A 6,000-nucleotide genomic window follows, 5' to 3' on the forward strand; every position below is an offset into this window, starting at 1 on the left:
TCGAGCAGAAAAACTAAGCTAAAAATCATTGTCAATGAGGAAATTGTACCACATGTCGACACCATCAGAGTTCTAGGACTACTAATAGAAGAGGAAGACAGCTGAAGAAACCATCAAGAGGCTGCGCCTCCAAACAAGCTGTAGGACTATTGAAAAGAATAACCGGGAAAAGCCTAGCTAAGAGAGAAGGAAGCATGCATGCTCATCCAAGCATACCTCATATGCAGAATGCATGCCTCTTCCTCCAACTGAAAAACTCTGACGTGAGCAAGATATACGTCCTGCTCCGCAGCGTCTACAGAGTAGCCATAGACCTGCCCACCTGGGTAAGCAACGACACTCCTGCAGCTATAGGACTTAGCAACACCGTCTCGAAAACCATGCAAGCACAAAGTGCGACGCAGTGGTGGAGATTGTCCTGCACGCAACAGGGCACGAAGTCTTGAGGATGTTAAACCTCACCCCACACACCTCGAAGATCCCAAAGGAAATTAGAAATGAAAATGACACCCCTGCCAAAGAACATGGATGCTCATAATGCTGACCAACGGCGACGAAGAGCAGAAGCCCTACGAAGGTCATTGCTGATAAACCAACGTTGTACAACGCGTCACCCGTCGGAATAGACAAGCAGCGCGGTGGTAGATGTCAGCGGCAAACATGGCAGCGCCCACAGGATCGCCGCGAAAAGGGTCCATAAGGGCGATGGCATTTCGGATGGCGCAACGCAAGCTGAGTGACTGGCCGCAAGCGACGCTCGCCCGCGCGCCGAAAACTTCAATCGCGCTGCGCTCAAACGGGCGCTGAGCCGCGATCCCTATAGGTTGCAGAAAATAGCGCCTTTTCCTCACTCTCTCCCAAAAAAAGAACGTCGTTAATTTCACAATTTATGGTATATGATTATACCTGCAGGCACGTACGCAGGATATCTTTTCTGGGGGGGAGGGGGGGCAACCCAAGGTAACTTTTCTATGCAAATGAGGGGGAGGGTACTTTTACTAGTACAAATGTGAATGCCTACTATTTGCCATAAAGACGCGTAAAACCGCAAAAGAGAATTGAAATAACGTGTATGAAGTAACGTGTATCTCACAGGTACGCCTGTGAGATGCACCTCTTCTTTACTTGGCAAACAAAGAACCACATCAAATGGACTCGCACATGAAAGACGCGCAGGAAGAACCTTGCCAAGAACAAGTTAACAAGCGAAAGTGCAAAATAAAGATTTCTAGTAGCGATTTTTGAATTAGCTCTGGAAGAATTATAGAGAAATGTATATTTGCGGAACAATCACAGTTCTTTTGGATCCCTCGTTTACTGCTCTACCAAGTGCCAAAACCGACTCGTGTTTTATTTGGGAAGTTGCGTAACGATGCGTGGTCACCAGTCCCGTACAAATGCGTAGAGCGCAGGACGCTGCGGTTCTAGACGTACTGCGCCCTCCGCGGAAGGTTAGAAAAACACCCCCATTCGCACAGCATACGTGTAAGGCGGCTCGATTGATAGCTGTAGCAGCGTCATTCAAAGCACGCGGAATCATTCTCCACTTCCGGCGGCATTCTCTTTACTACCTTTTTAAATAAAAAGATGTTGATCCATAAATATTTTCACAATAAATTTTCGCTTTTCCTCCTTGTTTGGCTGTTGCCTGGGCTCTCTTCCTTAGTAGATCGCTTAATTACTCATCTCCTTGCAACTCTTCTTTCCAGTTGCCAATTTTGCACGAAAAGTGCTGTACCATTAGGGCAAAACCAGACGAGGTAGCGGGTGACAGTCATATTGCTTATGGGTTGAACGGTTATTGCAGGGTCTGATTATGGACGCTGTTTCGCAATATCTTATTTTCCACCTTATCTAACACATATCGCAAATATATGGTTCCGAGGATCTGCCAGCGTCGCGGCGAGCCGTCACTCGTGGAAATAATGAAGCAAAGGGCAAAGCTAAACGCAACTGGCGTTTTCTCTGGCCACAGCTGGTTCCACGAGCATATAGACCAGCTGACTATGAACCGAATCCTTTTACTGGCCCCTGGATCAGTCTAGACAAAGAAGGTTAAAACTAACGAAGCAACAGCAACGCGCGTGATCGCTGAATAGATGGTGACATAAAAACTGTGTTGGGCATTATAAATAAAATAAAACATTATAATTAAAACAATAAACTACGCCCTGCCTGCTGCAATATACGGTGACAACTGAATTCATCTTAATCGCGCAGGCACCGAATCGATGAGAAAACTGGCCTCCGCACCCTAGGAGATGCCGATAACTACCGCCATCCAAAAGGAGTGAAAAAATTGACAACCATTACAATCGGTGAAGATGGAATGGCAGCGAAAGCTGACGACAATCAAAGCTCTCAAACGAAAAGCAAAGTGTTTCACCTCCGCTGCGGGTCAGCCTGAAGAGATTGCAATACCGGGCCCACCCGCGGCAAAGGTGAAGCAGGCGTTAAGCACTGGCAATACGTGGGCTGATCCCGAAGGTAGTGCAACACCGGGCCGGCCACTGGCGGAGGTGAAGCATTAATTAAGAATTCACCATACGCAGGCCGATACCGAAGATATTGCAATATCGGGCCGACCCGCGGCGAAGGTATACGTGGGCCATACCGAAGATCATGGAGAAAGGAAACTGAGGAGAGGCCCTCCTAGAGCTGTGCACGGGCCGCAATTCTGAGCCCGCGCCCGGCCCGGGCCCTACACTACCACAGGCGGCCCGGCCCGGCCCGACGCTAAAGAAGCCTGAGTTCGCCCGGCCCGGCTCGGCCTTAGGCCGGGTTAAGGCCCGGCCCGGGCCCGGCCCGACCTGCAATAAAGCGACGCCGACACAAAAAGAAACAATATCAGGAAAATCAGTTTATTTAAATGACCTTATAATGTTGAACTCTTGCATTCCATATGACCAAATCGTGAATATATACAGATGCAGCGCGCGCACACAATTTTTATTCTAAGTTATTGTGCAAAAACAACAAGTTGTCCATTGATGAAGGGTTAAAGCAAGCGCTTCCGGGTGCGCGTCTTCAGTGCATTGTGAGGCCTCGTCCTGAGAATGCCACAAACACCCGATCGTCCCCTTTGTTGGGTGCCAACAGCGACGAGTTGAAAAAGTTCACCCGCTTCTAAGGTGCTGCTCAAAGAAAATAGTGGCCTTTCTAGCATGGGCAGTGACGACGTGTGCTTCCTGTCGACTTCGGTCAACGACTAGTCTTCAAGCAATACCACTGCCCATTGGAAAAGCCCCCTATACGCCGCCGCTTGGCTAATTTGTATGTGTGGCAAAGGCGACCCCGCGTGCGCCGTACACAGACTTATCTTCACTTCCCAAACGCTTCCCTTCTCAGCATTTTTACTGCGTGGCGCCTGCAAGCGGCGGCTTTTCCACGGCGTCGGTACTTGGTAGAACCAAAAACGCATTCAGAGACTCCGCTAGCTTTCGTTTGCCTTTTGTTAGCGTTTGTACTTTTCTCCCGTCCCTGTAGATTCCATTTTTGATGAATAAATACATTGCATTTCCTGCTGTGCCTACATGCGAGACGACAAGCATACTTTCGCATAAGGTACGCAGTCGAGATCGGGGAGCCCGGCCGGTCCTTCCGAGACATAGAAAGCCTGGCCCGGGCCCGGCCCAAGCCCGAGTGAGAGAATCGCCAAATGGTCCGAGCCCGGCCCGCGGGCCGGGCCGGGTACGGGCTTTCGGGCCGGCCCGAGCCCGTGCACAGCTCTAGGCCCAACCCCGCGCGCTAGGAAAAAAGTGTGGAGGAAATGACGTAGTAGGTTCTCCATTTCTTGCTGTCTTTTTTTTTTTATTTGCTGTAGCGGCCCCGCCTTTCGGGCCACAACGGCGGCTTTGTTATGGCTCTGTGCGCTCACACGTGTTGCACCGTAGGTTTCTTACCGTATCATAGGCGCCGTGCGGGTAGGTTTGCGTTGGTCTCCGTGTTTTGTTTGCGCTGTGTTATCTGGACCATGCTCTCCAAGTGGGACAGGAGGAACTAAAGTTCGTAAAATGAACGCGTATGCAACGCTGTACGCAATGTACCGCGCCACGGCAATGGACGAAGGAATATCCGTGGCAAATTTCGCCCTCTTTGGCGGAATCATGCTAACGTGTCATCGCAGGCCGAAACCGATGCGTTTGAGAATCTGTACAATGAACGCCTTGCAGCTCAGTGATTCCTGCTTTTGACAGCGCATGGTGCATTTGCGGCACGTAGAACGTACGTTATGAATGCATAGTTCGTGTTCAGTAACAACTTGCTTTTGTGCATATTATAAAACACATGTTGCTTAGCTGTTGCTTGTTCCTCGCAGTACTCGCGACAGCACGAAGTATTTTAAGCAGAGCGCGTTCGAGGTTCATGCACACCTGCACAGGTGTGCATGAACCTCAGTGCACGTGCTAGCTGATACAGCGTTACGCAGAATATGTGCATTTTCGTGTCCTCGGCACCGTACGCGCCTGCCAGCCGAGGCTTCATCCTGGAAGATGAGAAAGAAGCGGCTGCTTTGACTTAAGGAACGAATCCTCCCTACCGCAGCCGTATCTTATCTGTGCGCACGAGAAGCGCAGGGAAGTGAAGGCTAGCGGATGCGCTGCAAGAGTCGGCAAGGGATCCACAGAACGTACGCCCGCGAACACATCAAACGGCTGTTCCATGGTCGCACGTAGGCCGGCTCTACGCGCGTACTGTTCTGCACCGTGCGCCGGCTGGCTATAGCAAAACTTTGGTTCCGTGAAGCTTCGCTTACCGTGGGAAGGCACCCCAGGGCGCGCAGTCGATGAATCTGAACGCGGAGTCAGAAATGACATTTTGCCTCCTCGCAGGCGCGCTGTCGTAGAGATGCTCGGCCACCCGAAGTTTGTTCAATAAAGCACGGCGATTCCTAAAGCCACAGCGAGAATATGTGTTTGTGCTCATAAACTCCAAATGGATCGCAAATGGGTCGGTATGTCGTACGACGTGTCTCCAGTGCGTTCTTGCAGTGCAGTGAGAATGCGTACATTTTTTTCGTATCGCCAGACGTCAAGCCCGCGAGACCGTCTGATAGCCCCAGGAAGCGCAAGCAGAGAAAAGCAAGTAGAAGGCAGCGATAAAGGTGAGCTCTAAAAAAAAAAAAACACGCAAGAACTGGGCAGCGGCCAGTACCTGCAGTTGACGAGAACAGTTCAGTTCGCTGGCCTTAAAGGCATGTTTATTTTCATAAAAGCCGGTAAAAGCAGCCGATTCGACCTCACAGCCCAATTTGCGAAGTTCATTATGAACTTCTTTCAACATGACTTCGGCAACGGTAATGCAATGAGACATCGCGATTGTTTAGTATTGCTGCTGAGTGCGCGCGTCCGAGCAGCCCGGTTGCGCGCAGCGCGGCGTGGTTTCGCGAGAAATATAAACAAGAGAGGACAGCCGGCCCGATAGGCGGAGCAACGCCATGAGCAACGCCAACTTCCGGCTTCGCTTTAGCTTCACAAAGAGTGACTTCGGGGCCCCTCCCGAGTTTCCTTCCTCCATGCCGAAGATAGTGCAACACCGGGCCGACCCATGGCGGAGGTGAAGTATGTATTAAGAACTCCCCATACGTAGGGCGACCCCGAAGATATTGCAATACTGGGCCCACCCGCGGCGGAGGTGAAGCAGGCGTTAAACGCTCGCCATACGTGGGTCTATCCCGAAGATATTGCAACACCGAGACCGCACGCGGCGGAGGTGAAGCAGGCGTTAAGCGCTCCCCATACGCGGGTCCATCCCGAAGATAGTGCAACACTGGGCCGACCCCTCGCGGAGGTGAAGCAGGTATTAAGAACTCCCCATACGTAGGGTGATACCGTAGATATTGCAATATCGGGCCGACCCGCGGCGGAGGTGAAGCAGGCGTTAAGCACCCCGCATACGTGGGCCGATCCCGAATAAATTGCAATACCGGGCCCACCCGCGGCGGAGGTGAAACAGGCGTTAAGCGCTCGCCATACGTGGGTCCATCCCGAAGGTAGTGCA

This window comes from Dermacentor variabilis, chromosome 1 (assembly GCF_050947875.1).
Source record: "Dermacentor variabilis isolate Ectoservices chromosome 1, ASM5094787v1, whole genome shotgun sequence".
NCBI classification, from domain to species: Eukaryota; Metazoa; Arthropoda; class Arachnida; order Ixodida; family Ixodidae; genus Dermacentor; species Dermacentor variabilis.